Source organism: Giraffa tippelskirchi, chromosome 2 (genome assembly GCF_054371585.1).
Source record: "Giraffa tippelskirchi isolate mGirTip1 chromosome 2, T2T-mGirTip1v1.2.pri, whole genome shotgun sequence".
Classification (NCBI taxonomy): Eukaryota; Metazoa; Chordata; class Mammalia; order Artiodactyla; family Giraffidae; genus Giraffa; species Giraffa tippelskirchi.
This window is the reverse complement of record NC_137276.1, coordinates 229,270,974-229,297,094: the sequence shown is the minus strand read 5'-3', so window position 1 is coordinate 229,297,094 and position 26,121 is coordinate 229,270,974. Positions and strand designations below refer to the sequence as shown.

The 26,121-nt window shown below is 40.2% G+C and overlaps 1 long non-coding RNA gene across 2 annotated transcripts in view; it reads left to right on the top strand.

Annotated features, from left to right (window-relative positions):
• The window catches only part of LOC145539281 (uncharacterized), a 192,255-nt gene that overhangs the window by 164,156 nt on the left and 1,978 nt on the right, over window positions 1-26,121 (top strand). The window contains exon 5 of one of the 2 annotated variants that reach the window (XR_014077690.1): window positions 23,225-26,084. This is a non-coding gene — a long non-coding RNA (uncharacterized LOC145539281). Of the gene's footprint in view, window positions 1-23,224; window positions 26,085-26,121 lie in introns of those variants that run through there. The other variant, XR_014077689.1, reaches the window with a different exon arrangement.

Below are 26,121 nucleotides of genomic sequence, written 5' to 3'. Positions count from 1 at the left end.
CAGCCCACCAGGCTCCGCCATCCCCGGGATTCTCCAGGTAAGAATACTGGAGTGGGTTGCCATTTCCTTCTCCAGTGCATGAAAGGGAAAAGTGAAAGTGAAGTCGCTCAGTCGTGTCCGACTCTTAGCAACCTCATGGACCGTAGCCTAACAGGCTCCTCCGTCCATGGGATTTTCCAGGCAAGAACACTGGAATGGGGTGCCATTGCCTTCTCCAAAGGGCTGGCAGGACCACGTGAAAAATCAATCTTTTTCTTAGTGCTTGGTGAATTCTCAGCACTCACATTTCTGTGCCACCTTCATTAGATTTGTACACAGAATGCAATGTAATTTCTTATCTTTCTGTCTTCCTCAATGCAGCAGTTGATACCTGGAATTGCTTGGAGGCAGTTTTTGCAATCATCATATCTAGCACCTTTCTATAAATAAGAGCACTTGATTATAAATATGGCTGTTTTCCAGTTTTTTTTTTTTTCACAGTTGGTTCTTTTTCTCTTATATCAGTATGAAGCTTATTTTGATTGGAGGTAAGGAAATATGATTCAGTGTTATCCCAAAGAAAACCAAATAATTTATTACAAACATGTCTTAATCACAAGGATGAAACTGGTAGGCAAATGGTTCTCTGTCACAATCACCTTATTTTAATTTGTGGTTTATATAAGTGGAACGATTAAAATGAATCTGAACTAGACATTGTGATTTAAACTCTGTCAACTCAGTCTGTCTATAAGGAGTGGTTCTTATACAAAGTGAAATGTTCTTTTTACTTGAGGAGGAGATAAACACAATTTAAAGTTTACATAAAGTCCAATAATCAAGCTGCTTATACTCTTTTTCTTCTAGTTTCTTCTTTTACTAATGAAAAATTTGGGGGGCTTTTAGCAAGCATCATTTAAGTCACCAATTACTCCATCTGTTAAAAGGAAGAAAAGGGACTTCTCTTATGTAGAACGTAGAAGCTCTTGACCAATGCTCTTGCTGCAACAATTAGAAACAGATAATTGTAATAAATTTAAAAAAGCCTATTTTTATAGGGACCAGAAAGCTAGAATAGCAATGAGGACTAGATAAACTAAACTTCCAAGGAGAGAATCCTTCTAGGGTGAGCTGGCAATCATTAGCTATCCCTCACCCCCCTGTAGTCATTTGCCAATTCTGGATATGGGGTGAAAAACAAAGATCCTTCCCCAGAAGGAGACGGCTTTCAACAAACACTTGGCTAGTCTCCCCAGTAAATCATTTTCAAATTTTGAGGCCCCGTTGGATGGGAGAAGAGAGCTAAGTTGAATTCTTCTGAAGGGCAAAACTGAAACTCAGAATCTTTCAAGGCAGAAGAGACAAAGGCCCCATCAGAATCTCAATAAAAAGCTAGAATGTACATGCCCTTGAAGTAAAGATAAAGCAGGAGTATTATGAGTCTTACTAAAACTAAAACGTTACCCATTTCCAGCTTAACCCATTATTGGATTGAATGATTAGTCCTTTATGTGCCTGCATGCTAAATCACTTCAGTCGTGTCTGACTCTTTGGACTGAAGCCCACCAGGCTCCTCTATCCATGGGATTCTCCAGGCAAGAATACTGGAGTGGGTTGTCATGATCTCCTCCAGAGGATCTTCCTGACCCAGGGATCAAACTCACATCTCTTGTGTCTTCTGCATTGGCGGGTGGATTCTTTACCACTAGTGCCACCTGGGAAGCCCTAATAGAAGATAACCCACATCTAACTCCAAGATGGCCTTGGAATTAGCAACCAAGAGTTTAAAAATGGTTTCCCATGTGGTGCTAGTGGTAAACAACCTGCCTGCTAAAGCAGGAAGTATAAGAAATGTGGGTTTTATCCCTGAGTTGGGACGATCCTCTGGAAGATATCATGGCAACCCACACCAATATTCTTGCCTGGAGAATCCCAATGGATAGAGGAACCTGGCTGGCTACAGTCCATACAGTCACAGAGTTAGACATGACTAAGCTACTGAGCATGCATGCACTCATGATTAATATGCTTAGAAATAGAGAACAAATGAATTAAGAAGATGGAGAATTTTACCAAAAAATTGAAATCATAAAAAACAAAGTGGATATTCTACAATGGGGAAGTACAAGATCTGAAATTAAGAATATATGGAGCTTAGCAGTGGATTGGACATAGCAGAACACAGAACTAGTGAACTAGAAGGCAAGCCAATACCATTCAAGTTCAGATTTAAGAAAAGACAGGTATGGTAGGGGTGCCCAAACCCTGGGTCATGGATCAGTACCTCCTGTCAGACCAGAGGAGGCATTAGATTAGAAATATGTACAATAAATGTACAATATTAAATGTACAATGTACAATTAATATGTACAATAAATGTAATGGGCTTGAATTATCCCCAAACCATCCCCCACCACTCCTGATCTGTGGAAAAACTGTCTTCCACAAAACTTGTTCCTGGTGCCAAAAGTGTTGGGGACGGCTGCCATATGTAATATGCTAACAAGATCATATATACATATAATTGAATTCCCTGAACATTAGAGGAAGAAAACAGGGCAGAAGAAATTTTCAAAGTGATAATGGCTGAGAATTTTATCAAAAGTATCCATAGGTTCAAGAAATTCTTGGAATCTTGCATAATGGAAATACAAATAGAAGCGTATCATATTAAAACTGCTGAAAACCAAAGTAAAATCTAAAATCTTAAAACTGACTAGAGAAAAAAAAGACACATTATCTTTAAAAGAGCCAGAGTAAGACTGAGAGTTGGATGTTCGTGAGAAAGTATGGAATCCAGAGGGCAGTTTATTTACGTGTATGTTTGGCTGCACTGGTCTTCGTTGCCTTGTGCGGGCCTTCTCTAGCTGGGCGTGTGGGTCCTGCTCTATGCTGCGGTGCTCGGACTTGTCACTGCAGTGGCTTCTCTTGTTGTGGAGTAGAGGTTCGAGGCACTCAGCCTTCAGAAGCTGTGGCATGTGGGCTCAGTGGTTGCTGCTCTTGGGCTCTAGGGTGGTGGGCTCAGTAGTTGGGGTACACAGGCTTAGTTGCTCTGTGGCACGGGGAATCTTCCCAGATCAGGGATTGAACCTGTGTCCCCTGCATTGGCATACGAACTCTTATCCACTGCAAACCTACAGACTCACTGGATGCCTGCCTTCAGGCGGACTCACTACTCCTACTCACCCATGTGGGTACACTGACGACCATTCAGGGACAATGCCAATGTCAGCATCTAACAGGGACACTTGATTGCAGTGCAGACCTGAAGTGCTTTAGGAAGAACAATGGAACTCGATTTAACACTGAGAATGACAGTCTAATTATCTGAGGTCAGTGGCCAACAACTAGAGCTTACGATTGATTCTGGATAGCTGAACCGGTGAACTCACTCTATATTTGGAATGAGTCTAGGGGCTGATCTCCTTTAAACAGAGTCATTTTCATATCATCTTTAAGAACAGAGTTTGGCAAACTCTGGGCTACACCTAGCCCTCTACCAGTTTTTGTAAATAGCTTCGTGAATGACTGTAGATCACAATCATTGTGTATTATCTATGGCTACCTACATGCTACAATACCAGAGTTGAATAACTGTGTCTGAGCCTGAATGGACTGTAAAGTCTAACATATATACTGAAAAAAGCGAGTCTCTTTGCGACCTCATGGACTGTAGCCCACCAGGCTCCTCTGTCCATGGAATTCTCCAGGCAAGAATAATGGCATGGGTTGCCATTTCCTTCTCCAAGGGATCTTCCCGACTTAAGGGTTGAACCTGGGTCTCTTGCTTTCAGGCAGATTCTTTACCATCTTAGCCATGATCTGGTCCTTTGTAGGGAAAGTTTGCCACCTCCGGATAGCCACATGAGGTTGGCTGTCACTGGGACTCTTTAACATCCCTCTTCTGTGTTTCTTTCCCTCCTACAGGCTGCTATTGAATTTTGTTTTTAATCATCTTCAAATACTCAGGTCCTCTTACTTTCTTAGGATGCAGAGGAAAGATGTGTCTCTTCATATAAAATGGTCAGTGAGTTGCAATGCTGAAGAAATGTATAACAAAATATTGTTATAAGTTCAATGTGATATTTTTGCAATTTTTCTGTACATCCAGAATTTCTTTCTAACTGAATGTTGAGAAATAAGAAGGAATCTATCTTTCGGTAGACACATATATTTACAGACACATAATGTAGAACAACATCCATGATAACGAGCTTCCCAGATGGCTCAGTGGTAAAGAATCTACCTGCCAATGTGGGAAACATGGGTTTGATTCCTGGGTCAGGAATATTCCCTGGAGAAGAATGTGATCACCCACTCCAGTATTCTTGCCTGGAGAATCCCATGGACAGAGGAGTCTGGCAGGTTACAGTCCATAGGGTCGCAAAGAGTTGGGCATGACTGAACCCAACTTAGCACACACACATTTCTGTATGACCCTTTGTAATTTCTGAGTTTCCACTCATGCAAGCAAATCACTTTTAAAAAAATAAACTAAAATAGAGAACTTTTTTTTAAAAAAGTGTGTTGCTCATATGAGTTACCCAAGTGATGTAATTTACCGAGATCATATATGCATATAATTGAATTCCCTAAACAATAGAGGAAGAAAACAGGGCAGAAGAAATTTTCAAAGTGATAATGGCTGAGAAGAAGAGAGATCAACATCCCTGTTGGTAAACACCAGACTTGACTCATGTCTAAACCACAGCCCAGAAACTACTCAAAAGAGAGTTTGGGGGTGGGAGGGAGTAGAATGAAGCCTTTGCTGTGATGGAGATGAGAACATTCACTGTCTTTTAAAAATCCACTGGCTTGGCCAGCAAAGAATTAACAAGCTTCAATCAGAAGCAAACATCAACTAGTTAATGTGTCTGACCATCTCCACTTTGTTCATAGGATGGTTGCTTACCCTGACTGATGGGTAGGTGAGTGCAACCATGACCACTGAAACTTCCAATGCTGTTAAGGGATATGGAAATACAGTGCTTACACTTTAATTATTAAAGCTTAGATTTAGAATGAGCTACATCCACTGGTGAGTGTCTACTGCTCAGCCAGACCCCAGGGACCAGTTTTAGCACCTACACGCAGCCATCCCGGGAAGCTTTCATTGTGGTGTATGATACTGTATCTTCCTTCCCACTCTGCTCCTGCTGCCATATTGATAACTCTTCCCCAGAGTGGTATATTACTTTTGATGTTCTTCCTTATTCTTTAGCATCCTAAACTTTTTCTGGGAGATAGTAAAGGACAGGGAATCCTGGAGAGCTGCAGTCCATGAGATCGCAAAGAGTCGGGCACAACTGAGCGACTGAACAACAACAAAGATTTTTCCAATGAAAATCCTCTACCTGAACTAATTCTCACCTGTGCAACTTGAAAGTAACATTTTAATTAAGCTAAAATAACCTTTTTTACATTGGAAAAGACCCAGATGCTGGGCAAGATTGAAGGCGGGAGGAGAAGGGGATGACAGAGGATGAGATGGTTGGATGGCATCACTGACTCAATGGACATGAGTTTGACTAAGCTCCAGGAGTTGGTGATGGACAAGGAAGCCTGGCGCGCTGCAGTCCATGGAATAGCAAGGAGTCAGACACGACTGAGGGACTGAACTGAACTGAACTGAAAATAACCTTTGTGCACAGACACAGGAACATACCCATATTGCAAGTCTATAATGAACATTACAACATGAGTAAATTTTCATAAACTGAACACTAGTGTAACCAACACTTGATCAAGAAACAGAAGCTTAATTGCATCCAGAAACCCTCCTCCAGCCCCTGTCTGGTTTCTCCCCACTGCTGTCTCCAAAGTATAAGCATTTCTTTGCAGATTTGGTTTTGCCTGTTTTTGTAGCTTATATGAATGGAATCATATAAGAATGCGTTGCCTCACGTTGGTTTCTTTTATTCATCTGAATTGTTGCATGAAACTGTAGACTGCTCACCCTCATTGCTGTATGGATTTCAATGAAGTGATGAAATCACAGGTTACTTATCCATTGTACCAATGATGGGCTTTTAGCTAGTTTCTAGTTTGGGTTTATTATAGGTGGTGCTATGTGGACATTCTTGTACATGTTTTCCGAGTAATATTTGTAAACATTTCTGTTACCTCTTAGAGTACAGTTTCTGGGTTACAAGATATGCATATGTTCAGCTTTAGCACAGTGGTTCTCAAAATTTCACATGACTCAGATCACCAGGAGGGCTTGTTCAACCACAGATCTCTGGGACTCACCTGAGGTTTCTGATTCAGTAGGTCTGGGGTGAGACCTGAGAATGTGTACTTCTGAAAAGCTCCAGGTCCAGGAACCACACTTTGAAAATCTTTGCTTAGCTGATAGTGCCAAAGACTTTTACAAAGTATTTGTACCAACTGACCCTTCTCCCAACAGCGTGTGAGAAGGCCAGCTGCTCTACTTGGTGTTAGCGTCCTTCTTTTGAATTTCAGCCGTACAGTGTGAAAAGGAAGGTTATCTCCTTGTAGTTCTAGTTCACCTTCTCCTGGTGGCTAATGAAGTTGAGCTCCTTTCCATAAGCGTCTTGGCCATTTGGCTATCTTTTAATGTGAAGTCTGTGTTAAAGTCTTTTGCTCATTTTTCTGTTGGGTTGTCTTCCTTTTTCTTATTGAATTGTAGGAATTCTTTATTTATTCTGGGTCTCTGTTATTGGTTGGAGTTTTTATTGCAAGCCTCTTTCCCCTCTGTGGGTTGCCTTTTCACTCTCTTAACAGTGATGAATAGAAATTCTTAATTTTAATATGATCTAATTCATCTTTTTTTCCTTCTGAGGTTAGTTCTTTTGTGTGCTATTTAAGGAATTCTTGCCTACTTCGAGGTCATGAAGATGTTCTCTTATATTTTTTAAAAGATTTATTTTGTTCCCCTCTTCTATTTAGATTAAAAATCATCTGGAATTGATTTTTGTGTTTTATTGTGATTCAGTGAGAGATTTTCATATACTAACTTAATCTTCCTTAAGGCGCCATTTAAAATTCAGCTCTTTGTATCCATTTTTACTACTTTTCTAAACGATCAATGCCATATAGAAACTTTTAGAAAATTCAAGAGATCTTTTAAAATTTACAATTGTATTGAAAGCAATACTTCAAATAATAAATGCTTTGTATTTACTCAGGATAGACTTACTTTCAATGGAGCCAAATTTTTAGGGCAGTTATTGAAACTTTTAAGTAACATAAAGCATTTTTTTCATCTGGTGCCAAAACTATAATGCCCACAATAATTTATATTTAATTTTTAATACAGTTATCTATCATGAGTAATTATGTGGGCTGCTCCCAGTATTCCATTCTCTGTCATGTGGTTTTTCTGAAGACTGTGGTTTCTTTGTATAACTACAGGGAATTATTACCTTGCTGATGAATTTCTCTTCTGAAGAGATATCAACTATGAGTTTCAGTGTCGTATTTTTTCACCTTAACTTACAAAACAGGCACAGTGTCTGGGTGCTCCTTTATTTCTGGAAGGTTTAGAAACAAAGCCCTCTTTGTGTTTAAAGACATATTTTAGCGAGGTTGTGCTACTTTGTGATAAATACCTTTAAAATTGGCTGAAAGAATTGATTAAAATCACTCCACGGGTTTTGCCATGTCATTTTGGAGCAGCTTGCTTTCTTTGGCCCTCGACGTGCTGAAATAGTCAAGAAAGCCTCCTGGTATTTGGTGGTCAGACCGGCCATGCCATTTTGAATGGAAGGAATGAAATTTGGCTTAGAAATTAGATTGGCAATTAAGAACTTGTAGAAAGGTTGAAAAATATATGGTACCCCAATGGAAAGCTCTGTATTTCAGATTCCTTTTTCTCACTGCCAAGAAACAGACCTCTCTAGAATGCAAGCCCCATAAGGGCAGGTTTACAGCTTTATCTCCATCATCTGATGCGAGCAGTGATTGGCTCTTGCAGATGCTAATGACTATTTCAGAGTTGAAAGTAGGAATGGGCAAGTCCTAACACCTTTAAAGGGTGGATGCAGGTATGTGTGGAGTTAGAGGGCTGGCCCAGGTGTACACCTTTACCTTCCCTCAGCTCTGATCCTTCCTGAGGGCCTTCTGCAGGGAAGGCTCAGCCTACACTGGCTGCTACCTCATCTAACCTTTTTGAGCTTGTAGATCGTAGAGGAGATAGATGGCTCCTCCCGCCCTCAGCCTCCATCCCCAAGGATGAGGAAAGATGAGGCCAAAATTGAAAACTTTTGAAAGCATTAAGGTTGTGTTCTGGCTGGTAGTAGGATGATTTAGGGAAGATGAATGCAAGATAAAAGAATGAGTCCATTTGTAGATGTGTTTCGGGGGCTTCAACACTATGAAATTTAACAGGAAGAGCTCAATTAATGCAGCTGGCCAGTTATTGATTCAGAACACAAATTACAGACTGTTTCACAAGTTACAAATGATTAAGATTTAACCTAAATTAAAAAAAACATGAATGAATATAGGATTTGCTTATGATGGGTGTAAGATCTTCGTGAAACATCCAAAAGGAAAGAGGCATTTATGGAACTGGGGTTAGAAGGAGAGACGTCAAACATAAATTTGAGGACCATTCAGAGAGGTTCAGGTGCTGGAGGAAAGCACATGGGGTTCATTTTCCTGTCAGTGGGACCTGGGATTGGAGAGAGAGAGAAAATGAGATATAGAGCATCTCACCTCTGATTTTCAGAATCTAGATCATGTGCCAATTGTTATTGATTTTAGATTAGCTCAAACCATTGCAGTTCGGTTACTTAATTGGGAGTAATGGCTGAAAGCACTCTCCTATCTTACCTTTTCAAGTTTTTATTCCCTGCTCATATTCAGCAATGCATTTCCTGCGTGCTGTTCATGTAGTGGTTCTACCTTTGTGATTGCTGTATGAGTCTCTTCTCAAGTCCTTTGAAGGGAATAACTTGTTTCCTTTTTAGCTCCCCCTGATGCCTGAGGTAAAAGAGTCTCTGCTTGTTGTTGATGTTCAGCTGCTAAGTTATTTCTGACTCTTTGCGACCCCATGGACTACAGCACGCCAGGCTTCCCTGTCCTCCACTATCTCCCGGAGTTTACTCAAACTCATATCCATTGAGTCGGTGACTCCATCCAACGGTTTCCTCTTCTGTCGTCCCCTTCTTCTCCTGCCTTCAATCTTTCCTAGCATCAGGGTCTTTCCTAATGAGTTGCTCTTCGCATCAGGTGGCCAAAGTATTGGAGCTTCAGCCTTGGCCTCAGTCCTTCCAATTAATATTCAAGACTGATTTCCTTTAGGATTGACTGGTTTCATCTCCTTGCAGTCCAAAGGACTCTCAAAAGTCTTCTCCAACACCACAATTCAAAAGCATCAATTCTGTGCTCAGCTTTCTTTATGGTCCAACTCTGGTTGAATCACATGGTACATGACTACTGGAAAAACCATAGCTTTGACTATATGGACCTTTGTTGGAAAAGCAATGTCTCTGCTTTTTAATACACTGTCTAGGTTTGTCATAGCTTTCCTTCTAAGGAGCAAACAGCTTTTAATCTAATTTGTGTGCATTGCTTTAACCATGCCACAGGTGGAAGGTAGATATGTAGGGCATGGAAGCTTCTGGAAGAGCTCTGATCTTGCCTCTCCATACTCTCTACATTTATTGCCATGCAAATCCATATGAATGTATGCTGTTTTCTCCATTGTATTTTGTGGTCTCTGAGCACAGTGACCACAGCATGCAGGAAATGCATTGCTGAGTATGAGCAGAGAATAAAAACTTGAAACGGTAAGTCACAGGCTTTCCCAAAGTCAAAGGCTGTTTGACTTTGGGAAAATAACAGCTAGTTTGTGTTAGAGGGATATACACACTAAGGCATTGTATAGACTACTTAAGAAAGCTCTAGAGAAATGTGCATCCAAGAAACAGCATACTTTTTAAGACAATTTTTTACTTTTTGGCTGTGCCATGCCACATGTGGGATCTTAGTTCCCCAACCAGGGATTGAACCTGCTTTGGAAGTGTGAAGTCTTAACCACTGGACCACCAGGAAAGTCCCATGAAATAGCAAACTTTAGTATGCACAAAAACTAAGGCAACTTTCCTTTGGCATTATACAGTAAAAAAAAAAAAGTTTATATAGTTTATGAACAAGAAAACTTCTCAATTAGATTTGCAACAATGTTTAACTTATAAGGCATGCTGTAGGATTATTCTTAACTTTCATGCAGATAACACTAATTCTGACCAAAGTAGTCATCATAAATAGATTATTGTGTGTCAGGCACTTTGCTGATTTATAAATATTATTTTATTTAAGGCATGGATAACCTCGTGAAATAATTAGAATGCTTTAAAAGTGGGGAAAATGAGACTCAGTGAAATTAAGTAATTTGCTGAACCACACTAGAACTGGCAGAACCACATGGCTGAACGTATCCGTCAGACTTCAAAGCCATTGTGCTCTGTCGCTAAGCTGAACCTTTGGGCTCAAGAGAAAGCTGACCTTTGGGTGAGTAAGAGAAAGCTACTGGTGAGAAGAAAAGCTACACTGAAAAACTCTAGAATAAAACTCATGGTATCTTTAAAAAGATCTTTGTTAGAGTTTGGAGTATTGGAAAGTGGCAGAAAAACTGACTTATCCGTTGTAAAGAGTCAATTAACATATAGCAAAAAATTTACTAAACTATTATGTGCTGGGTAATGAGCTAGGTACTCAACAGTGAGGAATAGATCATGGCCTTTCTTTTCTGATCTTATAACCTAGAGAATGAGTATTTCTTTGTGCTCCACTCTCTTCTTCCCTCAGAACTCAAGAGAAATTCATTAGAAGACAATATCAGCTGACTTTCCAGGTTTATAAGGAATCGGTTTCAGGAGAAGAATGGAAACTTTTCATCTAAGATGAGAAATGCATAGAGTATGAGCAGATAGGTTATCTTTGAAGAAATGCTTCCTTTCTTCTGTTAATATTGGAATAACCTACAGTTACTTTCCTAGAATGTTGAAATTAGCATAGAATACTTTTAGACGCTATCCAGTGTAAATGGCCATTTTTCCCATCCTGCTTGGCCTGAAAATTGGATACATTTCTTAGGAATGTTAAGGAAGAGTGAAAAGAAAGAGAACGAGGGAGCACAAATTCCAATGAGCCCCTTTCTGATCCAGTCGTGCTGCGAGTTCCTTGTCATGGGCCGTCGTGGGAAATTAGAGCCGACAGCTGGAAACTGTTCATATAGATTTTCTATTTTTCCTTTCAAGTAAGCTGTATTAAATCACACCAAAAAGAGCTGACATATTGAAAATCCCGGCTATTGTAATACATTAAGCACTGTACGAGTCTGCCCAGTTTTCCCCACTCGAGATCACCTGCTCTGTGGACACATGAGAACTGGCTACATTCCGCAGGCACAAGAGGACATCCCTGTGCTTATCTTGCGTTTCACAGTGGAAAGTCTTTCTGGCTTTCAGCTCCAGCCTTCTCCTTGCCACGTAGCAGCCGGCAGAGCAGCAAGGGTAAGGCAGGGCCGCCCTTCGGTCTCCACTGCTACAGCTCCGGTTCTGGTGAAAGCTGAAATATGGCCAGCGAGAAAGGAAAAACTGGCAAGGATGGCTAACCCATGAGAATGTCGACCCCGGGGCAACTAAATGCAAGGGTTCACCTCTAAAACAATAGCCTGCACGTCAGTGTTGCTTATATACACACATTTCCAAGACCAGAGTTGGAATCCTACGGAAGCCTCTGGAGACAGGGTGGAGTTATCCACGATCGGATGCCAACTTGAAACTGTGCTCAGAGGTCCCCAGTGTCCTTTTTCCATGGAATCAATTCCAGGGGTGAGGACATACGGTGTCCCCGTCTGAAGATCACTGTCTGTGGGGCTGTACTAGTACATTTAGGCTTCTCCCCTTGGCTTTTCAGAAAAAGCATTTTTAAAAATAAGAAGTTTATTTTTAAAGACATTTTGTATATCTTATTTTTTTGTTCTTATTTTTGCCTGCTTTGCTAGGAGTGTTTCCATTTCTCTATCTCTCATTACAATTTGCATGACGTGCTAACCAAGAAGGAAAAAATGACAAGTAGAAAGAGTAAGCATTTAGCACATTATCAAATGAATGGATCATTGCTTCCTAAGAAGCAGGCCTCGCAATTTTCTGACCACATGTAATTTTCTTATAGAAGCCACTCGACTCTTGGGAGAAAATGAAGCAACTGGGAATTTTGAGAATGATGAATGTTGCCATGTGTTTAAGGCTGCGCTTTGGAATAAAACCACATTATCTTTTCCTCTGCTTTGTGGATCTGAATCTATACTGAAATGTCCTGGTGGAATGTAATTCTAATTAGATTATATTCAAGTTCAGTTTTGGAAAAATTAGGTTACATATGGCCTCCTAAAAAACGTGAGTGGAACTTCTAGAGTTTCTCTCTCATTCTCAGAAATGAGAGCTAAAGTTATTTTTAGAGATCACAGTTGAATGGAGACAGTGATCTATTGGTCCGATGCTTCTTTTTATGACATTACCCCTCAAATGTTGCATATTTTCATGCTTAGAAATACCCTCTAACTTTCTAACATATCCTGGGGATTGCATTGTGCCTAGTCTTTGCTCCGTAAATCATATAAATGGCTGGTGACCAAAAGCAGTTAAGACCTGACCTGAGGTCTGATCTGAGGAATGGATGTCACATGGTTCATCTTAGGCTCATGGAAGGATGGCGGGGTTGTTCTCCACAGGTCAGTATTCTGGGCACGAGGCCATGGCAGTTCTTACTCTGCAGGAAATATACCCTGGGTGTAGAAATAACCCCAAAATTGCCTGTCCCTTCCTGCTTACAGTTTCTCCAGCAGCCAGATGACAAACCAAAGAGAAGATTCCATGTCAAAGTCAAGATGATTATTCACCTGGAAATTCAGTTCACCAAGCACAGGGGCACAGCATTGCCCGATTTCAGAGGCACTATGCATAGAGAAAGAGTAGCATGCCTGGATTATCGAACAGTGCCATCTTTAACCACAAACAAGGGCACAGTGCTACTTAAAATTCATCCACGAGCCCATGACTTTTAATATAAAGCAGAGAACTTGGATAAACAACTTGTGCCTGTTGCCCATTATGCCAATAATATTGGAAAAATTGGCAGCAGATTATTATCCAATCAAAGTCAGTGTCCAAAACCAAAGCTAGAGGGGCGTGAGTGAAAATGAATATGACAACCTTGATTAAAGAAGCTCGGAAAATCAGGAACACCAGGCTGTAAGTACGTGTCTCTGGCTGTGGTCTGAAGGATGGAGAATGTTCTAGAGAACTGACAATTGGTTCTGTAGTTTTTCACTCCCTTCGACCCTGTCTCTTCTTCGTCTTTCTCCCAGGTGGCAGAAACTGTGAGTTGACCTCATTATCTATTTCCCCTTTCTCAATTTTTATAAGGACATTTTTAAGTGGGGTACACAGGTCTCTTCTGAACCCAGTGGACTTCCCACTCTCTTTTTTGATTGGGTGAAGCTACATGCATCAGTTTTGGAATATAGGCAGGTGTTATGAATGTACCTTCTGGCTTGTGCCTTAAGGGGAAGCACCCTCTTCCTTCCCTGATCACCTTGGTAGGATGAGGTTGAGGTAGTGAATCACCTTAGACCATGCAGATGAGAGAAAGGCTCACAGAATGACAGGGCAACAGGGTAGAAGAATCCTGGGTCCCCGACACCTTGATGCCACCATGTGAGCTCTGGATTGCCTATCCCCAGACCATCATGTGAAACAGAAATAAACTGTTTGTCTTGGGTCTCCTTACTGTAGCAGCTGATCCTATACCTAAATAATATATTTCCCTTTCTTCCCTGTGGACCTCCCTCACTCTCTCATCCCTCTACTCTCTCATCTTTTTCTTGTGCTTTCTGTGGGACTGTCCAAAGTATAGACCAATGACTCTCAAACTTTAGTTTGAATAAATACTGATAAGGGGCTTTTTAAAGATGCAGATACCCAGGCCCTGCTTCTAGAGGTTTTGGTTTAGGATTTCTAGGATGGAAGGCAAGAATCTGCATTTTAGCAAGCTCCTCAGGTGATTTAGATGAAGATGGTCCATGGGATACACTTGGAGAAGCATTCGTATGGAATCTGTCCATAGCAATCCTATCCTGAAGTAGATGTTCAACAATGTGCTTAAGGGAATGAGTTATAGTAACTCAGTGAAATAAGTCAACACTTCACAAAGGTTGAACCTACATGAAACTCAAGCAGCTGCTCCTGTAACTCAGCTGCCTTGAAAGTATTGGATAATAGAATGGTTTAAGCAATACTATCAAATCAGTTATTTGGCACAATGTAGAAGAAAACTACCGGTTGATGCACAATTTTAACATCCAATCAGTTGTGATAATTATAAAACTTCAAGATGTAGTTTTTATTGTTGGCGGTTCATTTTGGAGGAGTAAATTTTGTTGACTAGTCATGTGTCTTCTGAGATTTTCAACTATTTGTTCTTGAATGGCAACAATTGTGAAGCTAGAGAAAGGTTTTAGTTAATTGACATAATCCACAAACTATTGCAGTCTTCTTATGTGAAGAGCTTTGTGCTTGGCATGAGGGATATAAAGATGAACAGAACAAAGTCCTGCCCTCTAGCTTCCATTGTCAGCTTGGAGGATGTAGATAAATATTCTAATCAATACCAAACAGTGTGAAGCCCTCCACTAGAGACAGGAACAGAGATCCGGGGACCAGAGGGTAAAATATGTCTCCCAAAGGAAGAGGAATGGTCACTGGGCTGACCAGAAGCTAGAAAACAGAGAAAGTGGTCAGCTGAAGGGAAGGGAAGGATGCTCAGTTCAGTTCAGTTCATTACAGTCGCTCAGTCATGTTTGACGCTTTGCGACCCCATGGACTGCAGCACACCAGGCTTCCCTGTCCATCACCAACTCCTGGAGCTTACTCAAACTCATGTCCATCGAGTTGGTGATGACATCCAACCATCGTATCCTCTGTCGTACCCTTCTCCTCCCGCCTTTAATCTTTCCCAGCATCAGGGTCTTTTCCAGTGAGTCAGTTCTTCACATCAGGTGGCCAAAGTATTGGAGTTTCAGCTTCAGCATCAAAACTGCCATTGAATATTCAGGACTGATTTCCTTTAGGATGGACTGGTTTGATCTCCTCATAGACCAAGGCTCTCTCAAGGGTCTTCTCCAACCCCACAGTTCAAAAGCATCAATTCTTTAGTGCTCAGCTTTCTTTATAGTCCAACTCTCACAGCCATACTTGACTACTGGAAAAACCATAGGTTTGACTAGATGGACCTTTGTTGGCAAAGTAATGTCTCTATTTTTTAATATGCTGTCTAGTTTGGTCATAGCTTGTCTTCCAAAGAGCAAGCATCTTTTAATTTCATGGCTGTAGTCACAATCTGCAGTGATTTTGGAGCCAAAGAAAATAAAATCTGTCACTGTTTCCATTGTTTCCCCATCTTTTTGCCATGAAGTGATGGGACTGGATGCCATGATCTTGGTTTTCTGAATGTTGAGTTTTAAGCCAACTTTTTCACTCTCATCAAGAGGCTCTTTACTTCTTCTTCGCTTTCTGCCGTAATGGTGGTGTCGCCTGCATATCTTAGGTTATTGATATTTCTTTTGGCAATCTTGATTCCAGCTTGTGCTTCATCCAGCCTGGCATTTTGTGATGTACCCTGCTTATAAGGTAAATAAGCAGGGTAACAATATACAGCCTTGACGTACTCCTTTCCCAGTTTGGAACCAGTCTGTTTTTCCATGTCCAGTTCTAACTTTTGTTTCTTAACCTGCATAGAGATTTCTCAGGAGGCAGGTCAGATGGTCTGGTATTCCCATCTCTTAAAGAATTTTCCACAGTTTGCTGTGATCCACACAGTCAAAGGCTTTAGCATAGTCAATAAAGCAGAAGTAGATGTTTTTCTGGAACTCTCTTGCTTTTTTGATGATCCATTGGATGTTGGCAATTTGATCTCTGGTTCTTCTGCCTTTTCTAAAACCAGCTTGAACATCTGGAAGTTCACGATTCACGTACTGTTGAAGCCTGGCTTGGAGAATTTTGAGCAATACTTTGCTAACGTGTGAGATGAGTATAATTGTGCCGTAGTTTGAACGTTGTTTGTCATTGCTTTTCTTTGGGATTGGAATGAAAACTGACTTTTCTGGTCCTGTGGCCACTGCTGAGTTTTCCAGATTTGCTGGCATATTGAGTGCAGCACTTTAACAGCATCATCTTTTAGGATTTGAATTAGCTCAACTGGAATTCCATCACCTCCACTAACTTTGTTCATAGTGATGCTTCCTAAGACCCACTTGACTTTGCATTGCAGGATGTCTGGTTCTAGGTGAGTGATCACGCCGTCGTGGTTATCTGGGTCATGAAGATCTGTTTTGTATAGTTTTTCTGTGTATTCTTGCCACCTCTTCTTAATATCTTCTGCTTCTGTTAGGTCCATACTGTCTCTGTCCTTTATTGTGCCCATATTTGCATAAAATGTTCCCTTGGTATCTCTAATATTCTTGAAAATATCTCAAGTCTTTCCCATTCTATTGTTTTCCTCTATTTCTTTGCATTGATCACTGAGGAAGGTTTTCTTATCTCTCCTTGCTATTCTTTGGAACTCTGCATACAAACGGGGTATATCTTTCCTTTTCTCCTTTGCCTTTAGTTTCTCTTCTTTTCACAGCTATTTGTAAGGCCTCCTCAGACAACCATTTTGCCTTTTTGCATTTCTTTTCCTTGGGGATGGTCTTGATCACTGCCTCCTGTACAATGTCACGAACCTCTATCCATAGTTCTTCAGGCACTCTGTCTATCTAATCCCTTGAATCTAATCCCTTGATCTAATCCCTTGAATCTATTTCTCACTTCCACTGTATAATCATAAGGGATTTGATTTAGGTCATACCTGAATGGTCTAGTGGTTTTCCCTACTTTCTTCAGTTTAAGTCTGAATTTGGCAATAAGAAGTTCAGGATCTGAGCTACCATCATTTCCCGGTCTCATTTTTGCTGACTATATAGGGCTTCTCCATGCAAAGAATATAATCAATCTGATATCAGTGTTGACCATCTGGTGATGTCCATGAGTAGGAGAAAATAGCCAGGTTAAGCCACAGGAGGAAGTGCCAACATGGGCAGAGCTCTGAAAACCTGTTGGAGCCAGTGGGAAAAAGGGTGGTAAGGTGGGAGATCCCAGTTCAGGAGGAATGTGGGATTTATCCTAATGTGCCAAGGCATTGTTGGAAGATATTAATCAGAGGAGCAAAATCACTATCAGCTACATTTCATCTCTCTGGCAGCGGAGGATCAACTTGAAGGAGGTAAAGCATGTTAAGAGTATCAACTAAGACTGTCATCGTGGAAGGATGAGAAGGGGATGAGGTTTTTAAATGGAAGAGGCAGAGCTTAGTGACTGGGTGTAGGGAGGGGGAGAGTCTGGGATTATGGAAAATTTCTGTCTCAGGCTATGAGTGGCTGTGTCTTTCAATGAGAAGGTAAATAGGAGAAGATGAGGAGGTTTAGTTTAGGGGTGGAGAAGGGAGGAGTGTTAATAGATTCAGATAAAATGAATTTGAGGAGCCTATAGCTTATTCAGAAGGCAATTTGGGTATGAGTCTGAAGCTCAGGTGTTTATCTCAAGATAGAGTTTTGGGAGCCGTATGCATATAGATGGTGGCTGAACATCTGTATATGGAGTGTGTGATGAGAGTCAGGCAGAAGACCCGAGGGGACACTCTGCACAGATTAAATAAGAGATGGTCCCAAGCTAGTGAGGACTTTCACCCAGAGACTTTTTTAGACCGAGTCTGCAAAACACTCACCTCCCCTATGAGACCATCCCTATTTAAGCCCACAGGAAAATTTATCAAGCTCTCCTCACTGTTCCTGAATCACTGTTTCGTATGACTGATGTAACACACATCTTTTTGTACTATGCTTAGTTGTAGAGATAGATGTCTGTGACTTTGTTGGCTAAGTGGTGAGTGCCTTAGAGACATGGATATAAATTCACTACATGCGCCAGGTTAAAAAAGACTATTCATTCATCACTCCATTTAAAAAAATATTTTATTCAACCTGTATTTCTAACATAGTGTACTATATTAGGCCCCAGGGCATTTGCACAACTGTTAGCTGAGTGAAGGAAACATTCAGTTTCTTACTTTCATTCATTCATTTTTCAAGTCTTTCAATGACTGCCATGCTGTTGAGCTTTTTTTTTTAATCACTCATTTATTTGCAAATTTTTATATAAAGTTATCCTTTTCTGAATTAAAAAAGTAAAGCTCCATGGAATTTTGAAGACTCCGTCTTTACTATTTCTGCTCTTACTGTCTGCCCTTCTCATTTCACATCATTCTGGGCTTACCCCAAGCCTTGATGTATTTTTCTAAACTAATTTGCTGATCTTGACTCATAAACTGGGTACCTTGGTTTCAACAGAATTATGGTTTTGTAAGTTCCTATTCTTTTACTTATGACTATTGATAACATTGCCTTTAAATCAATATTATGTGAAAGAGAAAAATTAGATTTAGTGAAAAAACAGTTATTTTTTCCAGTTGTCTGTCATTTAAACAGAAAGAAAGAAAACCAAAGAATTGATTTGAAGGTCATAGTATAAAACCTCTCTTTTATCTGTGGTTTATCTCCAATTTTGAAGTTGATTTTATTTCTATCATGAATTGTTGCCAGTATTTAGTTTTTGGTTTGGCATATTTCTTACCTTTAGGCATTTACTCAAGCTGCCTAAAAGAGAGATTTACTGATACATATTTTTAAAAACTGAATGATAAATAAACAGTCTCCCTCATTAACCTGGAGCATGTATTGAAGTTTTATACTAAAACAACTCCTCACAAAGAGTTCAAGTCTCAGGATTGTGAACTTTCTCCTATTTTTAGAATAGTTTATCTCTTAGTGTCTTTTGAAGGCAAAAGAAGTTATGCAGATATTTGTGCATATTTTTGAGACATTCTGAAGTGACTGTAGCATATCAGTTAAATTATGTTCTGAATTTGTCTGGATAAGGAATGTTGGGGTTTTTAGTTTGTTCACCTCTAGGTTACAGGGCTTCTTAGGGCAATTCACATGACTCTCTGCTTTAGGACCGTTCAGATGTGGTTTTCCAAATGCAGTGTAGACTATCCTAGCTATAGTCTGAATCAGAATTTCTGGATGAAGCCAGGTATCTGCTTGTTAGCCCCCCAGGTGATCCTTGTAGGCTAAGAACCACTGATTCACAGAGTGGTTTCAGGGAATAAGTGAGGATTCCATGCTGATGAGACAGGGCTGTCTTCATGGAACCAAGACAGGCATTGGCAACACCACTCAGTATGAGGATCAGGGTCATAATCCTCTTCACTGCAGCAGTAGATCCTGGAGCTGTAGCACAGAAGAGAAATCACTGCCTGGAAGCTGTGTAGACTTTAGGTCTTAAACTTGCAACAGCATTTTAGCCCACACTAGTCATTATTTGTAAATGTCTATTGAGTTGTTTCGACTCTAAGCTCTTGAAGAACAGAAATTGCTTCTTCATTGTTTGTAGCCATATTCTTATTATGGGGCTTGGCCAACAAAAAATGTTCAACATGCTCTTATTTATTGATAGACAGGAAAGCTATCCATTTAGCTTGAGGCAAGAATCATATATGATCCTGTACACACACTTGTCCCCATCTGCTCACATCTTCACACATAGCTTGTGATGTTACATGACTGTTTCAGTGGACCACAATGACAGTCCTTGTCTATGGCTACTGGTATCAGAATGACTCCAGCTGGGTCACATGATGAGCGTCATTCTGCTCAGAGCCAAGAGAAAAACCAACATGACATGAGTTGACATGGACCCCATTCTTATTTCTCGATGGAGCCATTTGGTTCCAAATAGGAAAAGGAGTACGTCAAGGCTGTATATTGTCACCCTGCTTATTTAACTTATATGCAGAGTACATCATGAGAAACGCTGGGCTGGAAGAAACACAAGCTGGAATCAAGATTGCCGGGAGAAATATCAATAACCTCAGATATGCAGATGACACCACCCTTATGGCAGAAAGTGAAGAAGAACTAAAAGCCTCTTGATGAAAGTGAAAGAGGAGAGTGAAAAAGTTGGCTTAAAGCTCAACATTCAGAAAACTAAGATCATGGCATCTGGTCCCATCACTCCATGGGAAATAGATGGGGAAACAGTGGAAACAGTGTCAGACTTTACTTTTTTGGGCTCCAGAATCACTGCTGATGGTGACTGCCGCCATGAAATTAAAAGATGCTTACTCCTTGGAAGGAAGGTTATGGCCAACCTAGATAGGATATTTAAAAGCAGAGACATTACTTTGCCAGCAAAGGTCCATCTAGTCAAGGCTATGGTTTTTCCAGTGGTCATGCATGGATGTGAGAGTTGGACGGTGAAGAAAGCTGAGCGCCGCAGAATTGATGCTTTTGAACTGTGGTGTTGGAGAAGACTCTTGAGAGTCCCTTGGACTGCAAGGAGATCCAATCAATCCATCCTAAAGGAGATCAATCCTGGGTGTTCATTGGAAGGTCTGATGTTGAAGCTGAAACTCCAATACTTTGGCCACCTCATGTGAAGAATTGACTCATTGGAAAAGACCCTAATGCTGGGAAGGATTAGGGGCAGGAGGAGAAGGGGACGACAGAGGATGAGATGGTTGGATGACATCACTGACTCGATGGACATGGGTTTGGGTGAACTCCGGGAGTTGGTGATGGACAGGGAGGCCTGGCGTGCTGCAATTCATGGGGTCGCAGAGAGTCGGACACGACTGAGTGACTGAACTGAACTATTTTGTTTCAAGTGTGGCCCTCCAAAGGGTTGAGTTTACTGTGAATCAGGGTGGCTTCCTCTGAGAAACTTTCTCAAATTTGTGTACAACCAGATGTGAGCTCTTCTGTTCTTAATTCCCTCAGCTTGTTGTATCTTTTGGAGGCATTTTCCAGTCAACTGTATTTTTGTTTAACTGTCTTATTTATTTTATTGAATTATGAGTTCTTTGAGGGCAAAACCTCCCACAAGTTTACAAAACCATAGCTAGGTCTTCAACTCTGATTCTGTAGCTCCAAGTCTCTTTGCATCGAATCAAAACCTGACACAATGCCAAATTATTGCTTATTATTATTATCCCAAGGGATCGGTACCAGACAGATTTTGAACAGACAAGTAGTTCTTATCAGGTCCCTTAAGAGAGGGAAATGGTATAGAACATTTTTATTTGGAAAGAGGGAAGGGAAGTTGAGAAGAGCAGGGCTTGGTTAGCGCAGATGAACTTGGGGAGAGATTACCGTAAGAGAAGGGCATCCTAAGCAGCAAAGGCCAAGATGCAAGCAATGCACGTGTTGATGGGGAATTAATGCTGTGTATGTGGGCACCACGGAGACACTGGGAACGCAGGCTAGGGGAAGAGAAGGGCAACTCCATTATTTCAAAATTTGTCTTTTCATATGCTTGTTGCAAAGAGGGGTCTGGAATGATTAAAGGCTGTAAATGAACTAGTATCAGTTTCTAAGATACAACTTGGATGACAGGATTAAAAGATACTCCACAATAAATAAGCCAACTACTCTAGACCGCTGCTTTTCAGTACTCATGTTCATAGCCAAGACCTCGATCACGTGTGTTGACTGGTGCCTTTCAACTTCTACTTGGAAATATGGCTAATTAGAGAAATGATGACAATTTGAAATGCATTCTGAGGGCTGCCTACTTATGCCAAGATGGTAGAGTGATATGCAAAACACATTTAATATTTTAATATTAACTTTCCCTTAGTATTTACATTTAAAATTTATTATTACATTTTAATATGGTATTATGCTGCTCTCCAGTACCACTAAGTTTATCAAAATGAATGTAATCCTCCAAAATTTAGATTCTCCATTGGTGAATGAATTAGAGTGCATTCCAGCTTGGTTGATAACTTAAGCTTCAACTGGATGATAGAATTAAGTTTATCTGGTTTAGATTTAATCTGTGGCATGTGTGATTTTTGCCAGCTGGATAAAACATTATTTACCATGGGGACTCTCAAATGCTATTGTGCTTAAGAATTACCCAGAGAGCTTCTTAAAATGCAAATACCTAGGCCCCATCCCCAGACATTCTGACCTAATAGGCCTGGTTTGGGGCCTGGAATCGGCATTTTAGACAAACTCCCCAAAGATGCAGGCACTGCTTCTCTGCAACGTCCCCTTTGACTAGCAAAGTCCTAAAAGAATTGGAAAAGGTAGTTTCAAAGGAATAGAAGCTGGATGCATGTTTCTTAGTCAAACTTATCATCACTAAACCAACCAGTTTAATGACTATTAAATTAATTCTATTTTAATATGATTTTTCCTAACAGAAACAAAGAACATGAATTCCTATAAAACTTCTTTACAAGACAACTTGGCATTGGCTCTGACTTAAAATTATAATTTTATTGATTCTCCATTTTATTAAATAGATGTTCCTTGAGTTTGCTTTAGCTGGGGGGAAATGAATTTTCAGTGCAATTTTACTACCTATCTATTGCCTGCTTGTTGAAGTGCAGAGAAATATTTAAACCAAATGGACAAAAAGAATCATTGCAAAAAAGGGATGAACAGAAGTTATATTATCACTTGTATTAAGATAAACAAACAAAAGGCAAAGTGTATTTGATTAGCATTTGACAAGGTTATTGTGATGATTAATTTTATATGTCAATTTGACTGGGTCATAGAGTACTCAGATATTGGTCAAACATTATTCTGGGTGTTTGGGGAGGGTGTTTCTGTATGAGATTAACATTTAAATCAGTGGACCAAGTAAAGCAATTACCCTCCCTCATGTGGGTGGAATGAGTCCAATCAGTTGAAGGCTTGAATGAATAAAAATGTTGAGTTAGGAGAGAATTCCTTCAGCCTGGTGGCATTTGAACTGGGACATTGGCTTTTCCCTGCTTTTGCACTTGAACTGAAGCCTTGGTGTTTCTGGCCTCCAGAGTAGAACCACACCATCAGCTCTCGTGGTTCTCTGACTTTGCACTTGAAGTAGAAATACATCCCACTGGCTCTCCAGCTTTCTGAGTCCCCCTGAAAATCTTGGGACTTGTTCCCCCCATAACTACCTGAGCCAATTGCTTATAATTAATGAATCAATCTTTGTCTCTGTCTCTCTGATTGGTTCTGTGTCTCTGGAGAGCCCTGACTAATACCATTATGCTATAGTTTTTTTCTCTTGTTTTGTCTTTTCTTTTTAAAATAATATGTCATAATTTTCATTCCCAGGTGGCACAGTGGTAAAGAATCTGCCTGGCAATGCAGGAGACACAAGAGATGTGGGTTCAATCCAATCCCTGACTCAGGAAGATCCCCTGGAGTAGGAAATGGCAGCCCACTCAAATATTCTTGCCTGGAAAATTCCATGGACAGAGGAGCCCAGTGGTTTACAGTCCATGGGGGTCTCAAAGTGTTGGACATGAGCATATATACAACAGTAAAATAATTTCCGTGCTGTTTGTAAAGGTAAGGTGCTTGAGGTCCTATTTATTTCTTGTTTCATGACTCAACAACTTTTTGTTTATCACAATGTACACAGAGAACAGGAATGAGATACAACTCTCACACGCTGTAATTAGCACAGCCCAGTACAAATCAGAGCCCACTGTGTGTATCGGGGCATCATACACGCTGTACTGACAACTCTTTTGAGAGCATGTCAACCCAGGTCATCATATCCTCGATCTCTCATCAAGGCATCAGTAAGACAGGGAAGGGCAGGGAAGGAGCCCTGTCACTGAGCATTCAGGCATTCATAGCCATGTCATGGGCATTCTGTCTGTTGTGGTGTTGTATGACCCAAGAGTCAATGTCAGACTCTTCAACAGTCACCACTTCAACAGGATAAAGACAGGAAGTTTCCATAGCCCACTCTAGTCTTGGGGTACCAACATGCTCCACTTTTAAAGTAAGGGTGCCCTTGAGTGATCCTTACTTTAGTTTTCTTGAAAAGAGAATTGGTTAAAAAAATGTGGGCTCACTACAAGCATGGAATATAAACATGTACACATATATTTACACAGATTCCTGTATGAGGCACAAATGGGAAAAATAATATTTCCCCCTTTTTAAAAAATACTGACTTCATTAGTAAAACGGAGATGTTTTCTTAGTTGCAAGACGAAAAATTCTTTCAGCTGAGAATGGAAAAGAATTTACTAGGCTTGAAAAACTAAAAATAATTCCTGGCTGGTCTTATTCCTGTCCTCTGTATTTAAAGGAATTTACTCCTGATACTATTATTACAGGAAATTCCAAAAGCGTGAACATTTTCTGGAATTTTTATAAAAACAAGTGTTTATGTTTTGTTTAATTTAGACACGGAGGGAAAACAGTTTTGCTTTGTGTGCACTGAGGTGTCTAGTGAATGCCAGGACAATGTGATTTTGTGTAAAATTTAGATAATGAAAGAATTTAGGAATTCATAGAAGAGTCATAGAGGAACACACTTAACATAAAATGTCTCTCAAACTCTATTGAGGTCTATGACAAACAATGGTTTTTAACACCAAGGCAATGTTCACTTATACTGTCAAGATGGTTGTTATAAGGAGTGGAAGCTGGTATCTTTCTCCAAGATGAGCTTTTAGGTCATTATGAAGATGATCAGTGGTTAGTAATTATGAACAGATTTGATTCCTGTGAGATGTCCAGGTATTTGCTGGCCGCTAAGTAAGTAAAGGAATTGAAAGGTGATGAAATATTCATATGTCTTGAAAAACATACAGGCCAAGGTTTGGTTAATAGCGTCTCTCTTATTCATGGTCTCAGCCTCTCTTTCATCTTATGCATAAATTCTGGAGCTTGGGAGCAACATCTTCAGGTGTGTCCACACGGTATATTCGTAGGACAAGGATGAAGATATGGAAAACCTTGACCTTCAGTTTAGTGTTCTTGGACCACACTCTGAATTTCCAAATTCACCGTGCCCTTCCAAGGTCCTATAAAAATTCCAACTTGTTTTATAGCTAACATTTTTTACTGCGCTGTTAGTGGGTTTCTGGAAAGGAGAGTTATGCAGTGAAGAAAACCGTTTGCATGCCTGCCTATGAGTTCAGTTCTTGAGAGTTTTATACAATTACCACTCAGGGTCATATCAATAACTCACTGAAGAAAGCTGAAAGAAGCTCTATTCATGGAATAAAGCCATGACATTTGCCTGAATTTGTTCCTTAACTTGGTTTTTTACAGTCAACTGAACACATGCATTTGTTAGAACCTCTGATGCCACAGGTAACTGTATAAAAATCTGATCCAACAACTTTGTCTTCAATACACATCGGACCGTGCCTTTGTACTGTCAGGCTGCATTAATGTTTTTGCATCAAACAAAAATCATTATTGAGAAATTTGGTATTGCTTTGCTAAAGCGGGTATCTACTGAATATCCCCAATCCAATTCTTTCCTCTAATATGGTAATCTGTTATCTGTATTCAATTATCTGGAAGGTGAAAGTTGTTGGGCTGCCCAATGGAAAATTTTAAGTCCTTTCACTCTGGGTCTGCTGTCTTTTCAGATCAATCTTTCTGCTAATGACAACCAATACTTTCATATGTGATTACAGGCCTGCTCCATCTTTTCATGAGCCGAGACTCTTTGGAATCATATGTATTGATCTTTTTAATAGAAGTCAGGAAAAATAAAATTACTCTGGCTTCTTGCGGCAAAACGATGATAAATGAGAACTTCGAAACTTATGGGATAAATTTTTTCTGCCTTGGATTATTTTAATCACTAAAAATGATTGTCTTTTTAATAATATTTGCTTTCCATTATGCACATTTGCAGCAAAGCCAAAAATTGTTTCTGTATTGCTTTATTAAACCACATTGAGGCAGGGGCCCGTGGGTATTCCAGTACCTGCTGGTGACTCAGGTAATAGCAGCCCCAAACAGGAGGCAAAGAGCCAAGCTCCAGAGACTCGAGAGCAATCTCCAGTTGAGTTTCATTAGAGCACTTTTGATAAGAGAACTTGCTGAACTATGGATTTTTTTCTTTTACATTTGTTTAAAAGTTCATTGTTAATACTATTATCTTAGAAGCAAGATTCTATTCTTTTTGTAAAATAAAGTTTTATTTTGTATTGAGGTACAGGTGGCTCAGAGGGTAAGGAATCCACCTGCAG